Genomic DNA, 25,713 nt, shown 5'->3' on the forward strand with positions numbered 1-25,713 from the left:
CAGAAGGCAACTAAACCTTAGCAGCTGCTTTTTGGAACCATATTCATAGAGTGGATCCAAACAACAAGCTTCAGTACACAATTTACTGCTCTGAGGAATTGCAAAGGAACGGAGAAGTGCATTCAGTTAAATTTGAGGTTTGTTCCTATGCCATATTCATCTTGCAGTGCTTGGGGAATTATACGTGACTCCTGCACAGGGTGGGCAATTTTACCACTATTTTGTCCCCATGGAATCTGCCTCAGAACATCTTCCCGTTTGCCACTATTGTACCAAATGGCAATAAGCAAGGCTTCAACAGGGAAGTGGGGGGCAACATCTCCCCATTTTGCTTCAGGCAGCGAAACATGATAGGCTACCCCTGGGGCATAGAGTTTTTCTCAACTAGTAAAACACCCTAAGAAGAAGGAAAACTCATATCACCAATGGTCATTGTGGGGGAAAAAGAAGTTGGATGTTTAATTTAAAATTAGGTTAGAAACAGTAGATAGTATGTACATTTGCATGTTTTCTCTTTTCTTGTTGTAATGGTTGTTCTTGTCATTTCTTGAAAGTGGCATGGTGGAATCATATATTGTCAGCCTTTGGTTGAATTGATCTAGTACGAAATGGTACTCTTCAAGAATACTAACAAAAAAATCTATAATACTATGAGCAAAGTAGCCTGTTAACTGCCCTGTATTGTTTATTTATAGGAATGTAGTTGGATTAATTAAACCATCCGTCTTTCAGACCGTTGGTGCAATGAATGGAAATCACTCTTTCAACATCCTGATTGAATTACCTGCAAAACAATAGACACTACATTTGAAGTACCTAGTTCAACAGGTTTATGATGATTGACTATATCTGCATCACAGAGATAGCACACCTTCACTGACTCAAAAAAAAGGTGATTGCCCATCACCCTGAAGCATGTTTATTGAGAGGAAATAGAGCATGCAACTAATCCTCTAGAGACAAATTCCTCTTGAGTCTTCATATTTTATTTAAGATTTATGCCATGCTCTGTTTCACCCATCCAGGAAGTTAGTCATTTCAATTCAGGAGATTTGTGTCCAACACTTTCCCCCCTATTACATTTAAAACTTGTTTAATTTGAAATATTTGTGCAGCCCATGTTCCTTCCTTTTGCTGTTTCTCTTTAAAGTTCCATACAACAGGTTAAATGCCAGCTTTGGTAAGGATGGGGAATATATTTGATTCATTTCACACTGAAAGGCAAATATACCTAATTTGGACTTTCTGAAACACTATGCAAACAACAACACAGCCATTCTTCAAAATTCACAGTTCTCTGAATTTTGCATTACTGTTTTTCAGGCACGTAATGTGTGCAAAAATGAACATATTCAGGTATAGTGTGCCTAAAAATGCAGATACTGGAGAAACTACCACACACAAATAAATGCAATTAAAAATTCATATTAATAGCTTTGGTATAAATAGACTCAATGGAAATTATCCTTAATTAAATAACTAAACAGCATTAAAATATTTTATTGGGTTGTATTGTATATGCGGCCACCTGCCTATAGCATAAAATGACGGGACCAGATCACTATTTAGAGACAATAAAAAATGGCAAATGAAGATGTTGTCCTTATAAAATTTTATCATTTAAATGGTTCTAATTTCAGAACAGTGGAGCAGTTTAACTGCAATAGTGACTGAAACTGAAGCAACCAGAAATTTGAAAGGCATCTTAATACTGACAAATCAATTGCTATTGCAAGGAGTTTTAAAAAAATCAGTACTGATCTAATTACATTGGAATTTTTTTTAAAAAAGGGGTTTTTTTGCTGAATTAATTTTAGCTGCAAAATAAAAATGAGGCTTTCCCACAAAATATTCCACATTTACTACTTTTTATGTTTGTCATTTTAGTATCCCATATAATGACAAAGGTAAAAACTAGTAAATGTGGAATATTTTGCAAATTGTTCTGCTTTTGGATGTACAGTTCCGGGAACAAAGCAAAACAACACTTAAAAAAAACACAAAAAAGCTTGCTACAGCATTCCAACCTTAGTTTCTGCCTTCATTTATTTCCCCTCATGGTATTGCCTGAAGTGAATCTTCTTGAGATGGCCTTCTTGACATGGACTAAGGAAACAATTAAATGTCAGTACATTAGCACTACCTACTTAGGCCCATCACATTAGAAAATAGAGCAGGCTTCCTCAACCTCGGCCCTCCAAATGTTTTTGGCCTACAACTCCCACAATTCCTAGCTAGCAGGACCAGTGGTCAGGGATGATGGGAACTGTAGTCTCAAAACATCTGGAGGGCTGAAGTTGAGGAAGCCTGAAATTGCCTCTGCTCTCCAGTCTCATGACACTAGAACCCTGGGAACTCAATGAAGCCAGGTGCTGGGATATTCAGGGCAAACAAAAGAAAGTATTTCTTCATATAGCACCTAGTTAAACTATGGCATTCACCCTCAACAAGAAGTAGTGAGGGCCGCCATCTTGGGTGGCTTTAAAAGAAGATTAGACTAATTCATGGAGGATAAGGCTATATGAATCTGAATGCTGGAGATCATATGTGTTTCCCTCAGGTCCTGATTTTGGGCTTCCCATGGGCATCTAGCTGACCACTGTAAGAACAAGATGCTGGACTAGATTATCTTTTGGTCTGATCGAGTAGACTCTTCTTCAGTTCTTATGCCCCTGCACACATGCACACACCTTAGTCAAGGTGCATAGTACCCAAGGCTGGTCAAGTTTTTTGGCAATCGAGTCAGAAAATCCCCAAAGCATTCATCGATACAACTAACAATTTGCTGCCCTTTCATGACACCCAAACTCAGTCACCTGAGGTGGGCACTTCACTCTGTCTAACATTAGGTCCTGAGGCAGAATAAATAAGAGCCCCTAGGCCGAAGCAAGAAACATGAAGCAAAAACCTTTGGGCCTGTCTCTTCACTGCTTCTTCTTGCTTCTATATTTTTAACTACTTGCTGGAACCATTACAAAAGAGATAGTAATGTCTCCTTAGTCAGCCACTGGAAATTCAGCTGTCAGGCATGATCTAGTTCTGGAGTTCCTGGATTGAGGAGAGTTGGGGAGGATGACATAAGAACAGAAAGCACAAGAAGAGACATGCATCCTGTTCTCACAGTCACCAACCAGATGCTTGTGGTAAATCATCCGGCAGAACCCAAGCGCAAGATCCTTCTCCCCTGCTGTGGTTTCCAGCAAGAGTTATTCAGAAGTATTGCTGCTTCTGGCGGTACTGACAGAGCATGGCCATCTGGGCTAGGAACCATTCCATGAATTTATCCAATCCTCTTTTAAAGCCATCCCTGTCTCCTGTGACAGTGAGTTCCATAGTTAAACAATGCACTGTGTTCTTACGGAGCCCCTGGTCATCTCACAGACTATTGACCCGTACACCACTAATCTGCAGCCACCAACCAGGTCGTCCCCAGTAAATCTTTATGCGCCCCCTCGCCCAGCTTGTTCGGAGTTTTGGGCTGGGCTGCCATCAGTATGCTGATGACACCCAACTCTATCTGTTGATGGATGGCCATCCTGACTCGGCCCCAGACACACTGATCAGATGCTTGGAAGCTGTGGCTGGATGATTACGTGGGAGCCGGTTGAAGTTAAATCCTTCGAAGACAGAGGTCCTCTGGCTGGGACGGGATGATATGGGACTGAGGGGGCAACTCCCATCTCTTGCGGGGGTGCAATTAGTGCCAGCACCGTCCGTTAAGAGTTTGGGTGTAATCTTCGATACTTCCCTCTCCATGGAGGCACAGATTGCAGCTATTACAAAGGCGGCATTTTTTCATCTCCGCCAAGCTAAGCAGTTGGCTCCTTACCTCTCTCGCCCTGACCTAGCTACTGTGATCCACGCGACGGTCCCCTCCAGACTGGATTATTGTAACTCGCTCTACGTGGGGCTGCCCTTGAGACTGACCCAAAAACTCCAGCGGGTGGCAGAATGCCGCAGCGAGACTCCTTACGGGGTCTTCGCTGCGAGATCACATTCATCCGGTGCTATACCAGCTGCACTGGCTCCCGGTGGAGTACAGGATCAGGTTTAAGGTGCTGGTTTTAACCTTCAAAGCCCTATACGGCCTAGGACCCTCGTACCTACGGGACCGCCTCTCCTGGTATGCCCCACAGAGGAACTTACGGTCTTCAAACAAAAACACCTTGAAGGTCCCAGGCCACAGAGAGGTTAGGCTGGCCTCAACTAGAGCCAGGGCTTTTTCAGCTGCGGCTCCAACCTGGTGGAATGCTCTGTCACAAGAGACAAGGGCCCTGCAGGACTTGACATCTTTCCGTAGGGCCTGCAAGACAGAGCTGTTCTGCCAGGCCTTTGGTTAGGGCGCAGCCTGACTCCCTCCTTTGGCAACCTTTACAAAACTTTATGGTTGCCATCAATCTTGATTTTAATTAATTTTTATAATGGTTTTATAATGTTACACTATTTTGGTGTTGTTAGCCGCCCTGAGCCCGGCTTCGGCTGGGGAGGGCAGGATATAAATAAAATTTATTATTATTATTATTATTATTATTATTATTATTATTATTATTATTATTAAATCACTTAGTCTCAGTCAGGTTCTTAAGGAGTTTGTTGCAAACACAAATAAACTTTAAATGCTTTCAAAACACTGTTACCCTTTACCCTCTTAGTTTTATTTTATTCTGTCTCTAACTCTTCTACCTCCCCTCACACAACTGCACTAACTGTCTCTCTATTTCCATCTGTCTGCCAACTGCTTCTTCCCAACCAACCAACCAGCCAACTAACTAAACCTCGGTCTAAGCCCTTTTATAGACAGGTAGGCTCCGCCTCTGGCTTTTCTATTGGTCTACCTATTAACTCTTTCTCTCCCCCTATACAGACATTTTCAAAAGAACGGGCAAACGCCACGGTGGCCATCCCTGCCTCCTGTGGGAATGAGTTCCATAGTTAAACAATGAACTGTGTGAATAAACACTTTCTTTTATCTGACCTACAAAATACCCTCCAACTTCATGGTTCTCTAATTCTATGCAGTTGTGCAAATGAATGGGTGCAGATCTCAAATTTGCCCCATGCATTTAATTGTATATTGCTTTCAGCTATTCCAAGCGTCCGAGGTTCATGAATTTAAATAAGAAATAAACAATAAATAAGATGGCCCCTGGTGGGTGTGCTGCAGTGGGCTGCCTGACTATTTGTTCATACAAATAGCCAGCACTACTGATCAGATTGGCACAGACAGCTTTGCTGTGAGCTAATTGCGACTTTGTATATGCAGTAGCCCATTTTGCATGCGGTTCTTGATGCAGCAAGGAGGATTGCCTCTGGAACATGTGCAGCTCTCTTCCTGAACCAAGAAATAACCGACTCCTGAAAGGTCACACTGAATGTGATTCCACTGCCAAAAGGTCGCCAAAGTTTCATTATAGTTTCCACAAACTCTGGGCAAGGCATATGCAGTCGCACATTAGAATAGCAGTACAGAAATTAAGATCAAGCTCCCATTACAATTTATTTTATTCTGCTTTCATTTAACAGTAGCAGATGTGCAAATGTTTGTTTACTCAGTTCTTGATAGTAGGCATTTGCTAGGGGAAGCATGAAATTAATTTCTGCCCTAGTATTAAAAAATCATTTCCTTGATTTAAATGTGTCTTTGATAAAAGGAAGAGTCTCATAAAATGCTTAAGCTGATGAGGCAATGCAAAAAAAGAGTGGAAAGAAACAATATTTGCTGTTTTAGGATTGCTATTTCTATTTGCTTACATTGCAGAGGCCGGGTTTTTTTCTGAGAGAGAGAAAGAGAGAGAGAGCGCGCAAATAATTATTTTGTACAATTACCCATGCAAACACTTCCTGTGTGGATGTGTTGAGAGCAGTATGGAGAAAGTTGTTTGTTAAACTGCAAGGGAAAATTATATTAACTGGTAGGGGAGAAAACACACACACAAACTACAAACTACAACTCTTTTTGGCATCTGTCATTTACTAAAAAAAATGATCACAGGAAGATGATTTGCACCAAGCAAGACTATTGGTCCATTTTCCTCAGTATCATCTATAAGGACTGGCAGCAGCTCTCCAGTTTTTCAAATAGCCTCCCAGCTCTAACTGTAGACACCAGTTATTGAACCCGGGACCTTCTGCACGTAAAGATGCTCTACCACTGAGTTATGGCCCTTCCCATTCTTTGGCCTCCAACAAGACATGGGGGGCCAGTGGTCTAACTTCATATAAATTAGTTTACTATGTTCCTATGAAAGAAGCAAGCCAGCAGTAAATCACACTGCACATGTTAACTCTTTATTAGCACAGCAACTCATCTCTGGCAGGTCTTGCCCCCATGAAGCAGTTGCTGAGATTGAAGGTTCCCACAGCTGCCTGAGTCCCTTCCAGGGTTTCCCCCAAGCAATCGGAGGCTGTGCATGTGTGAAGCTAACCTCCTCATGCCTCTCCTGGTTCTAGGAGACTAAGGGGGAGGAGAGCTTGTCACAGCATGAAGGAGAGACACCCGTGTCAAGGAGGGGGTCACTTTCCCAAGTCCTCCCTCATAACTACTGATCAATCACATGCAGGCACCAGGCAGGTTACCAGGCTTCTCCTCTGGCACCAGCTACAGAACATTAAACATCAAACATAGCATGTTCTCTCCCTCCCCTGGCAGGTTAACTCGAAGATTTATAAGGTCTGGGGAATGCTGGCAACCAGCCAGCTCCATCACATGCTCCCACTTTGGGGACTAATTGTTACAACCTGCCTGAGGGTCCCCACCAAGCGATATTTGCTCACTGGATCACTACTTCATGACAACCCATACCTTTTCAGCAGCCAGACTCATCTCTGCCTTTTCAGCTTCTACCACCTCTTCCTTCCATTCTTCTCCCTCATTGTCCCACCAACAATCCCCTAACTCTGAGCCTTCTTCCCTTGTGGGTTTCCCAGCTGGTTCCTCACACCATTCCTCTGCACCCAGCCAGTCCGTGGGATGCGATCTGTGTTTGAATGCAAAAGATCAATTGACTAAACTATCCATTTGATTATTTAAAAATCGTTCCGGCACAAATTAACAATATCCCAAAATGCACTTTTTTAATGTGAAAGCATCTTTAATGTAGAATGCAATGCCACATATTCTCTAATAACCGAGGAAGTTGGAACATCCATGCTTTGCTGCTTCTCCAAACAGCCGTTTTTAGTCTCCATACGCCAAAACTTTGCTTCCCTTAGCAACATTGAATATACTCAGTGCCTGACAGTGGCAACTTTTCATACTAAGGACAGCAACTCCTATTACTGACAGCAGCAGGTTGTCAATCCCTGCTAAAGGTTTGCAGTGCAATTACCAGCAGCGCCTTTTTTTCTAAATCACATTCCCAGGTGCTGGCAGATGGTTCCCAAAACTAAATTCTTTTCTCAGCCATTTCACCCTAACTGATGGTTTCCCAGGGGATTGCTCATTGGGCTATAGTGCATCAAATAGCCTTTCAAGGTTGACCCCTGGCCTGTGGGTTGTGAGTATGTGTGCTCCACGCCTGGGCCACATTCACACTATACATTTAAAATCCTCTGATACCATGTTAAACATCCCCCAAAGAATTCTGGGAGGTGTAGTTTGTTAAGGGAGCTGAGAGCTATTAGGAGACCCCTATTCTTTTCTCATAGGGATGCGGGTGGCGCTGTGGGTTAAACCACAGAGCCTAGGACTTGCCAATCAGAAGGTCGGCGGTTCAAATCCCCACAACAGGGTGAGCTCCTGTTGCTCTGTCCCTGTTCCTGCCAACCTAGCAATTTGAAAGCACATCAAAGTGCAAGTAGATAAATAGGTACCGCTCCAGCGGGAAGGTAAATGGCGTTTCTGTGCACTGCTCTGGTTCACCAGAAGCAGCTTAGACATGCTGGCCACATGACCCAGAAGCTGTACGCCGGCTCCCTCAGCCAATAAAGTGAGATGAGTGCCGCATCCTCAGAGTCAGTTATGATTGGACCTAATGGTCAGGGGTCCTTTACTTTATTCTTTTCCCACAGCTGCAATTTTCAGAGTGGTTTAACAATCAATCCTTCTTCACATCTAACATCACATAAGGCATGTGTGGGTCTGCTGACCAGTTGATCGAGTCACCTGATACTCCAAAAGCCTCATGAAGCTCACCTAAAATAGTGTGTAGTGTGCAAAGATTTCAAGTTCTCCTGAATTCTTCCTCAGGGCTGAATGTTATGCAAAACAACTAGGATCCGACACGTATGTTTGTGCATTATCGCTTCCATTACAGCTTCATTTCACTTTCATATAAAATTTATAGCCAATTTATTTGCTTAATTTCTGAAGGGAAAGTGGTATTAAATCATCAATCAAAGGAATGTTCAATCAGAGTCAGGCTCCATAAATGTGCTTCCCTGCAAATCTATAGATTATAACTAATCTGCTGTATAAATTAATGAAAATGATGTATGTGATTAGTTGTCAACTGGAAACGATATCTGGTGAATGGGAACATTGTAAAATGGGCTCATTTTAAATAACAGATGATCTTTCTGTTTGCAAATCCTTTCATCTTAATGCTTCATGATTCCCTGAAACTCCTGTGGAGAAGAGAATTTAAAATAAGAGATGGAGTCTGCACCCCTTCTGCACACAAAAATATAACTTCTTTATTTTATTTGTCTATGGGGGGGAAGCCATTTCAAGTCCCCAAGCCTATTCTGAAAGTACGTCTTCCATGTTGTGTTCTGGATGACATTGGGTGTACACAGTCCAGTTGCATTTGCAAAAATTAATATACTAGACTTGTTTCATGGAGCTGTCAGTGTTTAGCTTAAGCATTTTGTGTTTTATGCTAGGCTGCAGTACAGATTGCATTCACTTAGATATTTGACTGCACTGCTTAGTTAGGTCAGGGATGGGCCGAATCAAAAACTGGCCACCTGCTCCATGGGCCACATTTAAAAGGTGGGTGACCCTGACCCTCTGTCCACCACCACATGACTTGTGACATCAGGTGGATCAGAGCCTGTGAAAAATGGTAGAGCTTCCATTCAGTAATGAATTTAAACATTACATGAGACATTCAGGAGTCAACCTGATCACCTGCTTTGGTCAAACCAGACCTGGGAATACTGTGTCCCATTCTGGGAACCACAATTTTAGAAGGGTATTGACAAACTGGAATGTGTGCAAAGAAGGCCAGCCAAGATGATCAAAAGGTCTGAAAATCAAGACTTATGAGGAACGGTTGAAGAAGCTGGGCATGTTTAGCCTGGAAAAGAGGTTACTAAGGAGACTAAGAGGAGACTATAGGATAGCCACCTTCAAATATATAAAAGGCGGCCACAGGGAAGATGGAGCAAGCTTGTTTTCTCCTGCTCTTGAAGTTAGAACCCAAACCAGTGACTTAAAGTTACAAGAAATGCGATTCTTACTAAACACCAGGAAGATTGTGGACTCTCCTTCCTTGGAGGTTTTTAAGCAGAGGTTGGATGGCCATCTGTCATGGATGCTTTAGTTGAGATTATTGCATTGCAGAAGGTTGGACTAGATGGTCCTTGGGGTTCCTCCCAATTCTACAATTCTATGATTCTACACTTGGGCAGCCAGGTTGGCATTTTTAACTTTAAATTGTATTGGGTTTTGACTCCACTTGGGTTGCATTCACATGGCAACTTATTCCATTTGCATGACGTTTCCCTTACTGTTTGTTTCCAAATTATATCTGAGCTTTCAACACGAAAACAATGTACAAAAAGTCATTACATTATTGAATGTAGCTTGCAAAAATATGTATTCAAAAATCACAGTTTCAGAGAAATGTGCACAAAATGTGTATTAATTTTGTTTTTCGGGGTGTGTTTTTTATCATGCACTGATGAACTGAAGATTAAAAATAACAAGAAACTAAAATTAGCCAATTCACCAATCACTGACATCCCATAAAGCCACTCAACTATTTGTGCATTAGAAAAGTCTCCTGAATTATGGGATTCCATAGCAACGGCACGTCTACTTTGCACAGACCCACCAAGTACAAAGCATCCTTGAAAGAAAGACTCATTCAAGAGTGTGCTTAAATATCAAGAACTTTTAAAGGTGGTGTCTGAGCTTCACATATTACTTTGACCTGGAGGAGCTGACATTCATTTTGTTCTCTGGATTCTACCAAGTCAGCATATTTTGCAGTTTGCTTCGAGGCATGTGCGAGTAACCTCAGCACTACTGAAATCACTTAACCAAAGCACAGGGAGTTGTTAGATGAGCAGAAGCAAAACACTGTGATTTCAGGTAAACTGAGGTAACAAGCGAGGAAACACGCTTGAGATGAATTTCCAGGAGGCATGAGTCTAGCGGCTTAGTTGCAGAAGTTCTTTTCGTTTCCATTTGTCCTATGACACTTTCCCCCATTTTGTGACAATTTGGATTGCCTTTTAATAAAGATGTTGCCCAGCTGTGGATGCTGGAGTTTTGCTCTTTCTTATGAACCAAGAACTTTGCTTGAACTCAGATACAGATGCAATGTAAGAAGCTGAAGTTAAGTTGGGGCAAAGTACATCAGACTGTCTCCATTTTAGAGCAGGACTACTGCTTATGCCAGGGACGTGGGTGGCACTGTGGGTTAAACCACAGAGCCTAGGACTTGCCGATCAGAAGGTCGGCGGTTTGAATCCCCGCGACGGGGTGAGCTCCCATTGCTCGGTCCCTGCTCCTGCCAACCTAGCAGTTCGAAAGCACGTCAAAGTGCAAGTAGATAAATAGGTACCGCTCCGGCGGGAAGGTAAATGGCGTTTCTGTGTGCTGCTCTGGTTTGCCAGAAGCTGCTTAGTCATGCTGGCCACATGACCTGGAAGCTGTACGCCGGCTCCCTCGGCCAATAAAGCGAATGAGCGCTGCAACCCCAGAGTCAGCCACGACTAGACCTAATGATCAGGGGCTCTATTACCTTTACCTTACTGCTTATGCCAGGTTGCCGGGTCATGTGGCTGAGCTGAATGGACTTAGGATCCAGCCTAAGTCCCCCATTTCTTGCCTCCACTGCCACACCAACAGAAAAACCCCTTTTCAGGGCTTGACACATCTCAGACTCAGCTTAGAAGGCTGTTTCCCAGCTGAGCCAGGACAGGCGAAATGTTCCAGCATATCTCTGGCAGGGCCAAGAACAGCAAGTTACACTGGAGCAGAAGGAACCTTTCAGATGAGCTGGAGATCCACAGTGTCTTAACCCAACCCATCTTGGTGGATCTTGCTGTGGGATTGCTCTCCCAGAAAACATGACTCAGAGCAACTCTTATGCATGCACTCAAATCACTGGGCTGGCATTTTGTTTGTTTAGTTCTTCAGTTGTTTAATTCCTATAATGCTATTAGGAGACACATCACCCCCAACAGATCCCATTCTATAGCTCCGTTTAATTCCTATTTGCCACTTTGGTGCATTTCTAATTTATTATTACATGTTGGTCCCAGGCATACCTCAAGGGGAAAGTCATTTCAGCATCGAGGTACCACTATATTATGTTGCCTTGTACTGAGGTATACTATTGATCCATCAAGTCCAGTCCTCTCACCTCTAGTTCCTGGTGGCTCTTTGGGACCTGCAGTCTAAGGCAGGATAGCCAATGTGGGGCTCTCCAGATGTTGATGAACTACAACCCCCAGCACCTCTGTCCCTTGGCTATGCTGGCTGCTGGTGGTGGGAATTGTAGTTCAGTAAAAACATTGGTTATTCCTGTACTAAAACTTGATACCTATCATTCTTTTAACAGGTGTTGAAGATGGAATCTGGGATTATCTGTACACAGTGTCAGCACTCTTATTACTGAGTTATGGCTTTTCCCTAAGGCAACTTCCTCAGATGACTGGCAACCTATGACAAATGGAAAGGAACAGCTAAGTGAAACCTGCTGTCGACCGCTAAGAATTTATGCAACTTTTTTTTTAACCATAGGGGAAACCACATAGCAACACCACCCATTAAAATTCCCCCCTTTTTAAAAAAATGTTTTATTAATTAATTACACAAATAAGCCATGCAAGTCTTACTTTATGGGATCATTTATTCATGCTTCGAGTGTGTTATGAGGTTAATTGCACAAGGGATGTTTTACGGGTTTATAAAATGCTTCTTGTTAGGTCTTATTGCTTTTTGATTTTACATTTATTTATTTGTAACAGGCTTTGCACTGAAGGCACTTCTGTTGTTCCACTGGGGATTTTCTGCATGATTTATTTATTTATTAAAAAAAAACAACTCCCCCCTTTACTACAAGAGGTCTGGCCATATGTGGTGCACATACTTTATTCTGCCTCTAAGTAATAATATCCCTCTTTTGAAAATGACATGAGAAGCACCTGCTTCAACAGGGCCACGGTCTATCTAGTCCAGCTCCCTGTTCTCACAGAGAGTCAGCAAGTGCCCTGTGGGGAACCTGCAAGAAGGTGCTGAGCACACTCACTTCTTGTGATTTCCAGCAACTGGTCTTCAGAAGCATTACTGCCTCCAGCCATGGAAGCAGAGCATAGTCTTCATAGCTGGTACCCATTGAGAGCATTATCCCCCATGAATTTAACCAATCCTCTTTTAAAGCCATCCAAGGGGTTAGATAGCTTCATGCAGGTGGTAGTTCTGGGTTGCAATGGAGACTAGATCCCAAATGTGCCCCCATTATTTCCTCCTAACCCACTCTGCCAGCCTTCAACCTCTGAAGAGCCGAGCCCTTTCCCCCTTATATTTTTGGGGTAGGGTCCAGGGACCCCATGCCCCAAAAGCACAGAGCTGAAGAGCAGAGCACAGTACAGTGTACCTCCATTGGTGGGCTCCTTCTCCTCCTGCTGCCACGGAGAGGAAAGTGTGTCAAACCAACCTCTTTAGTGGTGGCACCAAGACAATGGTGGATGATCAGCCACTGACCATTGAGCCATGTGTCCACCACATTCAGATTTGTCCCTGGCTTCTCCCAACTTCACATGCAGGACGTTGCCTCCCCCTGGTGCATATGGTGTTGAATTTGGCTTAGAACCATTCAAATCCCCTCATCCACCAATGGTTTCTTGGATCCAACCTCACAATTCCACACTAAACCATGGGTTTTCCTAGTGGGGAAGCAGCAGAGGTGTGGATGAGCCCGGAGTGAAAGTGGTTCTCCATGGTTTCAGGCAAAGGACGTACCCAGAGATGCTGGGGATTAGACCTGTGACATTCTATGTGCAAAACAGATGATCTACCACTTAAACATGGTCCTTCCCATCTTCATTGCCCTCCTGGCAGGAACTCCCATAGTCAGGTGAACAGCACTGTGAGATGCTCAGCTTGCCAAAACCAACGAGAATATGAAGCAGAACTATAGGCAGAAAATGGGTGCCAAATCACCTGGATAGGGACCCACTGGCAAGTTTTCCTGTGCAAGTTTCATTGGAGTTAATGAGAGCTTTGCTACTGTGTTCTACTCCAGCTCTCATTTGTTTCAATAATCCTCATGCAGGAAAATTTACCAATGGATTCTGCCACTGCAAAATCTATCCCCAACTCACTGGTTACTTTTTTTCTGTTCTTTTGCTTTTATTTCTAGAGTGTATAAAAAAAATGTCAATATTTTCAAAACTGCGGGAGACAGCAGAAATATTACAGGGGGTTTATATAGCAGTAGACAAATAGACTGGGTTGGCTTTTTTTTAAGAGGATGTTGAAGGCCAACATTCCCCTCAGATGCAACTCCAACCACAAAGTGACATAGACCATGTGGTCACTCTTACATCGGATACATCGGCACCAGAGTTTTTGCTAAGTCCAGTTTGGAGCTTTCTGAGAGAATTCCTTGAAAAGGAAGGCTAAGTGTTTTACCTCCATCCCATTTGTGGGGGCCAAGCTTTCCCTGGCATACTATTCCTTGTGCAGTTCATGCAAAAGTAAAACTGCAGGGTAGTCTTTCCAGGACATTGTCCCAAATCATCACCTGTACAATGTCCCCAAATTTCATCCAGTTACAACTTATTATTTGCCTTCTAGAAGCATCAAACTATCTGAGGCATAAAGTGATCCCAGAATGCATTGAATTTTGCCATTGAGGTGTCTTTTACTCCCTTTAATAATGGCAGAGATGGTAAACACCCCATTGTTTTTTCATAGACAAATGGTCCGAGAAAGGTCAAGAAGTGTGTGGGATACCAACCTGCTGGTGTTTGTCAAAAACCACATTTCTTTAACCAAGGACCATTTTCTTAATAGAGTCAAAAAATAATAAAAATAAAACACTTCCACAAAACTGTTAATTTTAGTTGATAGAAAGGTGCTTTTTTAAAAAAAGGAAAAGATACAATACTTTTCATATCATTTTTATGCTAAAAGTACTTTAAAACCCTAACGCTTGACTTCAGAAAGTTCTGTTGATTATGGCTGAAAATAACCTACCACACAATGGAAATCTCATGCGGGTGGATAAAATATCCCCCAAACCAATAGTAAGATTCCTACTTCCACACTGGATAATGGTTTAAAAGGGAGGGCTGTTGGTGTTAGTGAAGTCATCTATGCCTGCAATTGGTAACCTATAAGATAGGGTGTGGGCATTCAAATGAGGTACTTGCATGTTTCAGAGAATAAAGAGGATAAATAAGTAAATTATATGATTCTGTGATTTTTGACAGTAAGAGCTGTTCGGCAGTGTAATAGGCTCCCTCGAGAGGTAGTGAACTCTCCTTCCTTGGAAGTTTTAAAGTAGAGGTTGGATGGTCATTTGTAATGGATATTTTAGTTGAGATCACCCTGACCTAGCCACTGTGATCCACATGACAGTCACCTCCAAGCTTGATTATTGTAACTCACCCTACGTGGGACTGCCCTTGAGACTGACCCAGAAATTCCAGCAGGTGCAGAATGCCGTGGCGAGACTCCTTACGGGGTCCTTGCCATGGGATCACATTCCCCCGGTGCTATACTAGCTGCACTGGCTCCTGGTGGAGTACAGGATCAGGTTTAAGGTGCTGGTTTTTACCTTTAAAGCCCTATACGACCTAGGACCCTTGTACCTACGGGACCAAGTCTCCTGGTATGTCCCACAGAGGACCTTACAGTCTTCAAATAAAAACATCTTGGAGATCCCACGCCACAGGGAGGTTAGGCTGGCCTCAACCAGAGCCAGGGTTTTTTCGGCCGTGGCCCCGATCTGGTGGAACGCTCTGTCACAAGAGACTAGGGCCCTGCTGGACTTGACATCTTTCCGCAGGGGCCTGCAAGACGGAGCTGTTCTGCCAGGCACAGCCTGACCCCCTCTCTCCTTCTGTAATCCTCACAGAACTCTAGCCCAATGGTTGCCATTAATTTGATTATGAATTGATTTTAGAATGTATTTTAATTAATTGATTGTGATTTTATGTAAATTGTGCTATTTTTACTGTTGTTAGCTGCTCTGAGACCGGCTTTGGCTGGGGAGGGTGGGATATAAATTATTATTATTATTATTATTATTATTATTATTACTATTACTATTACTATTGTTATTATTGCAGGGTTGGACTAGATGACCCTTGGGTACCTTCCAACTCTAAGATTCTATGATTCCAATGAAAAGTTCCTAAAGGCTATAGGGTTTGGACATTGTAACAAATTGCCCAGAAAAGAGGTGGAATCTCTATTTTTGATGGTTAATGATAATAAACTATTTAAGTCAGTTGTTCTCCCAGCTGCAAATATCAGATTTTATCTGTCCTGGTCTCTTACATGCTCATTGCATAACCCACCAGAAAGGAACCAAATATATGCAAGTCATTTTCCTGATAAACAAAAGCAAAGATGCATGAAGTATGCAGGTAAACACTATTGCTTACAAGGAGGAGGCCGAAAAGTCCGAAGCCAAAAATAGCAGTAAGGACGGACATAGCTATACAAAGAGAAAAGGACATAAGTCCTAGTTCTACAGACAATTTAATTTTAGACAGAACACAGGCATCGTCAGCCGAAAAACAATGAGAGGAAAAGAAATGCTCATAAATAATAATCTGTCTGGATTATGGCTGTGTATATACAATATCTGTAAAGCACATTCAAAGCACATTTCCCCCCTCAGAGAATTCTGGGCACCTTAGTTTGTTAAGGGTTGCTGGGAATTCCAGTTCTGTGAGGGGTAAATTATAGTGCCCATAATTCTTTGAGGGCAAGAATGTGCTTCAAATGTGCTATAAAGGTATTGTGTGTATGCAGACTCAGTCAAGATTATCACCTTTCTTATGGTTTACTTTTTAAGTTATAATTTAAGAAACCTCTTAGCATCAGCTAACAAAGAAGAACCATAGAATCGTATGTTGCTAGAGTTGGAAGGGATCTCAAGGGTCATCTAGTCCAACTCTCTGCAGTGCAGGAAACTCAACTAAAGTATCTAAGACAGATGACCATCCAATCTCTGCTTAAAAATCCCAAATGAGGGAGATTCCACAACCTCCTGAGTGACTCCATTCAAACAGCTCTTACCATCAGAAAGTTCTTCCTGATGTTGAGTTGGAATCTCTTTTCTTGCAACGTGAATCTATTGGTTGGGGTCCTACCCTCCAGACCAGGAGAAAACAATCTTGCTCCATCCTCCATGTGACACCCCCTTAGATATCTGAAGATATCCTCTCAATCTCCTCTTTTCCAGGCTAAACACACCCAACTTCAACTGTTCCTCTCGCAACTTGGTTTACAGACCCTTAATCATCTTGGTTGCCCTCCTCAGCACACGGTCAAGTTTGTCATTGCCCTTCTTAGATTGTGATGCCCAGAACTGGACACAATACAGGTGTGGTCCGACCAAGGCAGAATAGAGCGGTACCCTTACTTCCCTTGATTGGGAAGAACCAATTGAGTCTCCTACAGTGGCGTAGCGTGGGTTGTCAGCACCCGGGGCAAGGCAAGTAATTTGCACCCCCTAACCCGTGGATTTGCGCCCCCTAACCCTAACCCCCAGATGTTGCGCCCGGTGCGCCCGGCCCTCCCTGCACCCCCACGCTACGCCACTGGTCTCCTAACATAATCACGCTGATAAAACAATTTTGACAGTTATTTGAAGAATGCAGCAGTCACCAACTCGGTGCTCCCCAGAGGTTTTGGACTGCAACTCTGTTAAAATCCCCAAAATTAGCCATGCTAGTTGCAGCTGATGGGTGTTGTAGTCCAATGCATATGGAGAGCACCAGGTAGTGTAAGGCTACCATAGTGGATCAAAATAAATGATGCATACAATTTCAATGCAGATCCAGGTTCTTAGATGTTACTCCTGACACAAAACCCACTTCATGATAATCAGGTTTACATTGCCACAAGGATGTTGAAAGCTGGGGTTCCTGTGGGGCCTAGGAATTCTACAAAAGTTATCATTTGGCTCCCACTGGGATGCTAGCATAATTTAAGAACATGACATCTGTCCTAATGAGACTATGAAGAAAACATCTTCCTTTGGTTTCGGCAGAGGAGAGTTGGGAAACACAAGAAACATGTGCCCAATTGAAATTGAAGAGCAGTATACATTGCTTTCAGTTTGTGAAGAGTGACTGATTGGTTCAATCTTGGGTTGAGGGGATGTATGTGGTTATATAAAGAAGACAGGGTTAAATAGGTCAAACTATCACATGGCAGAGGGTCACTGGTATAGTGGCTTCCAGTGATGCTTCTTGTATTATCTATGTTCAATCATGTACAGTTTTATGAAAGCCAACATAATTTGTGGAGGCATTCATTTACAAGATGCATCTCAGAATTGAAAAGATTAAGCATAAAGAGATTTGATCACAGCAGAACAGATAGACTATCTGTAATAAATCAGAGGCTTCTCATTTGAAACATTTATTAGCTCCGCACTTGCAAGCGTACAACAGGCTCCTTGCTGCTTTCATTTTCCATCGTCAGCTCTACTTCAGTAATCATGCAACTATTTGCCGTTGCCATAAAGCTGTTGTCTACCTGCGAGCACACGCTGGTTCAATTTTCCAGCTCAAAATCGGAGAGAAAGTGTTCAGGGCACTCATTTAGAACTGTCTTCTTAATGACCACAAAAAACCAGGAAGCTCTTGCTAGAGAGCTCTCTAGCAATAACAGGGCAAGAGGAGACTGTCTTCTTAAGCCACCTTAAAATAATATCCTTTTTTAAAAAAAAACAAAACGAAAAAACTACCAGTCTTTTTAAGATTCTGCTGCTGCTGGAATCCCTGCTGTTAGTTCTTCATGCCCTTTTACTTTCTCTTAATGAAAAGCAGCCGCTGTTTTCTCCACCAGCCTTCCTTTGACAGATGCAAACAACTCAGAAGCTTCCTGTTGTCACTGGTCATTTGAAACCAAGGCTGACTGTTGACCAGAAACCTTCTTGCTTACAAAAACTGAAACTGTGTTGTGTTTTAATGATTTGCTTTCTGGAGGAGGCAGTTTTGCACTCGCTGACAAGAAGCAGTCATATAATGTCGGGAAGCTTAATTACAATGGCTGTGGCACACTGTGATGTAAATTGGAGGAGCTGAGATTAGCAACACGCTAGGTCACTGAAAACAGAATTATTTCACTTCTTTCTCCTCTGTTGGACAAATGTGCTCCCTTCAGGGGATAGTTTGACTTGTGTTTATTATGTGTGAACTCGGGGAAGTATTTAGTTGTTAAAAGGAAATATTGTTGATAGCCCGAATTGGCATCTCCAGTCCTGATTAACAGCAGAAGTGGTGTTAATTTTATCTTTAAGCATAAAACAGAGCAGGTTTTAAGAGAGGTGGAGGAAAAGATTTCATTTGCTGTGGTTAATTGCTAACTCGGACACAGGAAAGATAAAATAAGGTGAAGTAAAACAAAATAAAGCAAAATTAAATTAAATTAAAAGCCTGTGGAATAAAACCACAACACATGGTTCCGAATTTATTTGATAGGTCTTTTATTCTACTTTACATTGATGTGCACTGGTTAGAAATTAACCACAGCAAATGAAATAGTGGCATATGCTCTTGTTAGGTATGGGGTATTTGCAACTGAAGCCCGTGCAGGAATCAAACATTTCATAATGTGTCCGATATTGAGGAAGGACAGAGTGCCTTGGGGGATGGGCATGGATCATTGGTACACCACAGATTTTATATGCAGAATGTCTCAGGATCTTTCCCTAGCATTGCTAAGAGGGCTGGAGAAGACTCCTGTCTGAAATCCAGATGCTGCAAGACCTATCACCCCTGACAACTGGTCATGCTGGCTAGGAATGATGGGTGTTGGAGTTTAACAACTTCTGGAGGACCACAGGTACCCTGTCTCTGGTGCAGCCAATGCTAACTGATAGGTAGATGAATATTCTGATTCAGTAAAACCACCATTTCCTATGTTCGCTTTGAAGAAATGTCATTCGTGATATAGAAACCTGGAAATTCAAGCGTTTACTCAAATGCCTGGAGAAGAGGAGGTTAAGTGGTGATATGATAGCCATGTTCAAATATATAAAAGGATGTCACATAGAGGAGGGAGAAAGGTTGTTTTCTGCTGCTCCAGAGAAGCGGACATGGAGCAATGGATCCAAACTACAAGAAAGAAGATTCCACCTAAACATTAGGAAGAACTTTCTGACAGTAAGAGCTGTTTGACAGTGGAATTTGCTGCCAAGGAGTGTGGTGGAGTCTCCTTCTTTGGAGGTCTTTAAGCAGAGGCTTGACAACCATATGTCAGGAGTGCTCTGATGGTGTTTCCTGCTTGGCAGGGGGTTTGACTCGATGGCCCTTGTGGTCTCTTCCAACTCTATGATTCTATGATTCTATGAAATGACAAATATACAGGAGCCCTTTGCTCCTCTACATAAGTAAGGTAAAAGGTAGAGGACCCCGGATGGTTAAGTCCAGTCAAAGGCAACTATGTGGTTGTGGCACTCATCTCACTTTAAGGTTGAGGGAGCTGGCGTTCGTCTACAAACAGCTTTCCGGGTCATGTGGCCAGCAGGACTAAATCGCTTCTGGAGCAACAGAACACTGTGTCGGAAATCAGAACACACAGAAATGCCGTTTACCTTCCCATTGCAGTGGTGCTCATTGAACTACTAGCATGCTTTTGAACTGCTAGGTTGGCAGGAGCTGGGACAGAGCAACGGGAGCTCACCCCGTCGCTGTCCTCTACATATGGTTGCCCTAACCTGAACACATTTTCAACAAGATTGAATGTTGATAGGAAGTACACACCCCAGTCTTTAGAAAGGGACCTATAGATACCACCAACCTCCTGCAGGAGAGATAGCAGTTAGTTTTCTCGTTCTACTTTCACTTCTGGTGTATATGATAGTTAAAATGTGTCATGATAAGTACTTGTGTGTTTCATTTCTATGCAGCATTTCCCCATTTCAGAGATTCATCAGAGAGGAAGGATTTATACCAGCCTTCCCCTAACTGGTGCACCCCACAGGCTTTAGGACTACAACTTCCAACAGCCTAGGTTAAGGTAAAGGGACCCCTGACCATTAGGTCCAGTCGTGACTGACTCTGGGGTTGCGGCGCTCATCTCACTTTATTGGCCAAGGGAGCCGGCATACAGCTTCTAGGTCATGTGGCCAGCAGGACTAAGCTGCTTCTGGCGAACCAGAGCAGCGCACGGAAACGCCATTTACCTTCCTGCCAGAGTGGTACCTATTTATCTACTTGCACTTTGACATGCTTTTGAACTGCTAGGTTGGCAGGAACAGGGACCAAGCAACGGGAGCTCACCCCGTCGCGGGGATTCAAACCACCGACCTTCTGATCGGCAAGTCCTAGGCTCTGTGGTTTAACCCACAGCGCCACCCATGTCCCACCTCCAACAGCCTAATGGCCAGTAATTATGAGAGCTGTAGTTCAAAACTTCTAGATGTTATTAGGTTGAGGAAAGCTGATTTAAAAACACATTGTTTCAAGCACAGATTCTTTAGCCAGTATTTTTCTTTTTCAAATATGGGTGAACACATTTGCATAAAGCTCAGTAAATCATCTGGGTTTTGCAGAATACTTCAAAGTAATGATGGTAAGTCCCAGATGAGACTCCCTTCCCTTTGTAAATAGCCTTCCCCCCACCTTACCTTGTGTAGCATGTGCTGGGGGTGGAGGTAGCCAGCATCTCTGAAGGAACTCCAGATCCTAGAGACACAGGCTACCTGCCTTAGTGTTCCCCAAACCTTAATTTCATGTTCAGAGCATCTTCTTTCAATAGAACCTCCTACCTCCCCCCCCAAAAAAACCTTCTATAACTAATGAAGGAAGTAATAATTCTGAGCATGCGCACCCTATCCTGAGTAGGCGTGAAGAAGAAATTTTGTTCAGTTTGCATTTAAAGGTGAACCAACCTAATTCACACTTTCAAAAACAAAATGGGAACTAAAACATAGCTATTCTTCAAAATCTGCACATGTCTGAATTTTGCAAGGGTCTTCTGCAGCCACGTAATGTGCACAATGCATATACTGAGGGAAAGTGTGCAGAAAAACACTATTTTCATGAAAATAACTTGCAAAGGTGTTCTATATTAGGGGGGGGGGATTCTTTCCAGTAGCACCTTAAAGACCAACTAAGTTAGTTCTTGGTATGAGCTTTCGTGTGCATGCACACTTCTTCAGATACGATGGACTTCCATTTCATGCGGCTCAATGTGGTGCCTTCCATAGTTCCAGTTGCAGATAGATAGCCGTGTTGGTCTGCCATAGTCAAAACAAAAAAAATTCTTTCCAGTAGCACCTTAAAGACCAACTAAGTTAGTTCTTGGTATGAGCTTTCGTGTGCATGCACACTTCTTCAGATACCAATATTAGGGGAAATTGCCTACAGAAATATATATAGTAGAAGAACAGGACACAAAATGGTATGGATTTTCATGTGGACATTAAAAAAAAGACCCTCAGCAAACTGAATCCTCTCTCATTCCTACCTTGAACTGGTCTCCCCACCCCTTACCCCCAGACTGGGACTTTCCTTCCATTTCTTTTTTTAGAAAAGAGAAAGCTCAGAAAAACCACACCTATTCTGAGTCAAGCTGGAGGGAGGTTTCTACCAACCTTTAAGATCCTTCACAACTTTGACCTTTTCAGTATTCATTACTTGACTGAGAGCTGCCCTCTCAATTTCTCTGATTAGAATAGCCTTATTAAAATGGCACATGTGAAGGCAACTCCAGCCAATTAAATGAGAGAATACTGAAAAGGTCATTGAAAGGAAGGCATGTGAAATAGACACTGTGCCCCCACCCAACATGATTGGCTCACAACATGGAGACACAATTTCCAGAAGGCACATTGATACTGCAAATGGAATGCCACCCAAACAACATATTCTTAGATCCAACATTTAAATAAGGGAAGTAATAGCACAGGTCTAAATCACTTCCATTAAACTCATGGCATGCAATTATACAATTCTTCTTCAGAAGATGCTGCCTTGATGATATTAGCAAATGTCACTCAAAGACACCCTGACATTTTACCTCCATATCTTGATTGCTGTCAGAAAAAAGGTGTTTTAATAGATAATAAAGTGTTGGCAATTCATTAGATTTTCATTATCGGTTGTGGTCTTCCTGTAATTAGATATCAACAGGGGTCCTTTAAGAACCTACCACTAAGCTTCACATTGCAAGGATATTCTCAGCAGGGGTTGCCTTTCATTCAACTGGTTTGGTACATTTATATGTATAACTTCTTCCAATTCTCTTCACTATTTCTTACCTTATGTTGTGGTGTAACATGGTGTGTTCAGTTGGCTCTTCGGGAATCTGCATCTTCTTTTCTAGGAAACATTTCTAAGGTTTTGCCTCTGTTTCTGAAGGTAGCTTTTCTAGTTGTTCAGGAACCAGCCATCAGGTATGAGGAAATGGAGAACTTTTCACACCCACATTGCAGCTAAAAGTTTAAGCACGTCCCGCAGTTTCATCCCAAGTGGAAAGAGCTTGTGTAGGCTCTTAAAATGAGTAAGGGAGAAATCTCGAGCCTTTTATAAGTGCTTGATGTGCGTTCAAAAGACCCGAAGGCACTCCTGCTGGGAAACCTCACTCCTGGCTTTCCTTCCCCAGCTGCAGTAGAGAACAGTGGGGTAGTATGCAGCATGCACCTGAACTCCCAACAATTGAGTCGTTGCTGCTTACCAAGAGGGAAAGTTGGAGGGCTGAGGCAGCAGAGAAGTCAGCACAGTGCAAATGCACCAGCTGAGCCAATCCAGTGATCCTGCTTGTGTGTTTGCACCATGCTGCCTTCCCCACCAACTTGCTTATTCCCCTCTCCTGCTATGTACCGAATTTTTCCATGTATAACACACCCCCGTGTATAAGATGCCTCCTATTTTTGGGGATTCCAATTGAAGAAAATGGGGGGAGATGGCACAGAGCTGTTGAGCTTTTCTTGTGGAGGATTGACCAAAGTGGTTGAGCTTTTTGGGGGAGGATTGCCCAGATTTGTTGAGCTTTTTTGGGGGGGAAGTGCCAACAGTTTTTCAGCTTTTGGGGGGGATTGCCCAAAGTGCTTCAGCTTCTTTTTGGGAGAATGCCAGCAATCACTCACCGGACTGACAAACGCTGCAAAACACATGCATTGGCAAAGCCAAAAGCATCTGCCCACTTGCCACCAGCAGCCAGCAATTGTACGCCCAATTGCTGCGGCGGCAGCCAATCCAAACCAGCCCTTGCCATGGCCACCAATCACACACACAATCACCTCTGATGGCTGCAACCAATCCCCCATCTGCACTATCCGTGTATAAGACGGCCCCTGATTTTAAACATTAATTTAAAATTTAAAAAGCCTCATCAAACATGGAAAATTACAGTAAGTAACATACATGATTCATACATGGAATGTCATTTCAAGTGCAATTCTGAACATACTTGCATGAGAGTAAGTCTCTTTGAACTCAATGGAACAAACTTCGGAGAAGGTGTGCACTGTAAACCTTTGCTCCACCACACCCCCCTAAATCTTTCCCACTGAAATCAACAGAGGGATGGGAGAGAAATTAATTCAGTTCACATTTTTATGTGCTCCTGCACATAATCTGCACCCCTCAGAACAATATATGAAACAAAACACAGGTGTTCTTTGAAATTCCCCCTTTTCCTATTTCAGCAGTGAAGTTCTCCAAGCAAAATCTGCATACAAAATGGAGAACGCTGTTAAAATATGCACAAAGAAATGCTTCTATTATTGAAAATAATGTTCAAAAATACATTATATCAGGTAAAATGACACGTCAAATGTATATAGAAGAGGTGAAATGTAATGTAGGTGAAAGCTCATAAAAAATTTAATGCAGACTTCTTTTTAAATGCAAATTGTGTTAGAAATTAGATAATTGAAATTATGAGTTGGAAAATGAAAAAAACTCAAAGCAAACTCAAAGCAAATACATTTGTCCATACCTACAAAAGTGTCAGCTTGTCATGGATCGTGACCATAATGTTTATTTCAACAAATCATCATCATCATCATCGTTTTAAAAAGAGTTAATATTTCAACATTGGCAAGAGAACCCGCCTTACATTTTCTTCCTTGGATAAGGTATTTTTGTGTCATTGTCCCCACCCCCCCACCCCACAACATTATTCACACAAAGTTCAGAAAAGGGAAGTACGTCTATAATAGCTACATTATAGAAACCGCAGCTCAGCTATTTTTGCCAGAGAATATATTGGCAATATTAGAAGCAGATAAGAAGCGACCAGCTGAGTGGCAAGTGTTGTCAGCAAGTGGCATTTCCCCCTACGGACAGAAAATGAGTAAAAGGGCTAAAATCTGTAGGGGGCTGTGAAGCATGGCTGACCAAAATCCTTAGTGTCATGATTGCTGGAAGCCTTCAGCTCCAGGATCTGCTACTGCACAGCACGATTCAGGAATGAACCTGTAAGGAGTGTGTGTGTTTGTGCGTGTGCATTTGAAGTTCGACTCCCTCCACCCCCTGAGAAATGAGAGAGAGCAGTGATACACCTTTCATCGACTTCTCACATTTGGTCAGGTGTCGATAGATTTGTGCACTATGAAACGCAAGCAGAATTGTCTAAAATAAGCAATTAAACTGACTTGGAACTTGAAAGACAGGTATGTTGCTGATGGCACTTGTTAAGAGTTGCAAACAAGCAGCACATAATTACCCTGTTAAATTGGCATGAAGCTGAACTACAATTTGCATACTGCCTAAATAGGCAGTAGTGATTCACTCCTGGCAATGGAAGCTTCACAAAGCACATCAGATCATTTTCTGACTTCAGAATGGAGCAGGATCAATTTGAGGCCCCAATATTTTATTTTGTGTGTGTATGTGTTTGCGTGTGTGTTATATTCTGTTCCAATGCTCAGTCTACCATATATAAACATCTGCTTCTAATATATAATGATATATGATGAAATATCCAAATGTTAACAGTATTCCAAGCAAGTTAGCAAAATGAAGATTTGCAAATGCATTGTGCATCTTGCAGGCAGTAACTGGCAAATAAAAACCAACCAAGAGTTGTGTTTTGTTTATAACGATTTTGATAAGGGCAGAGACAAAAAAACTAATGGCTCAAAACAGTTTAGTGTGCAAAGGAAGAAAATCCATGGTGGTAATAATATAACAATAAACCAACTAATTGACAAACTGCTATTTTTTTTATAGCTGACACTAGGCATAATTGCTTGAAAAGAAGTTCTGCTTTCTTCAATGGAGCTTGTTCTCAAGTTAAGGTTCATCCGGACTTGTGCTTGTCTCATGCCTAGAAAACATGAGTCCAAGTGGATTTCTGCTTGTTCCACACTTTCTAGGTACGTGTCTAAGCAGTTT

At 42.5% G+C, this 25,713-nt stretch overlaps 1 long non-coding RNA gene across 2 annotated transcripts; it reads right to left on the reverse strand.

Moving 5' to 3' along the window:
• Positions 1 to 443: 443 nt before the first annotated feature.
• Positions 444 to 4,741, reverse strand: LOC309369979. 2 transcript variants are annotated; one of them, XR_014168300.1, is made up of 3 exons: positions 4,708 to 4,741; positions 2,028 to 2,106; positions 444 to 784 (listed from the first exon to the last, which is right to left on the reverse strand). It is a non-coding gene; the product is annotated as an uncharacterized lncRNA (long non-coding RNA). The 2 variants fall into 2 exon arrangements; XR_014168301.1 differs by having other exon boundaries at positions 4,645 to 4,741.
• Between the last annotated feature and the right edge of the window lie 20,972 nt (positions 4,742 to 25,713).

This window comes from Podarcis melisellensis (genome assembly GCF_964234715.1).
Source record: "Podarcis melisellensis genome assembly, chromosome: 5".
NCBI classification, from domain to species: domain Eukaryota; kingdom Metazoa; phylum Chordata; class Lepidosauria; order Squamata; family Lacertidae; genus Podarcis; species Podarcis melisellensis.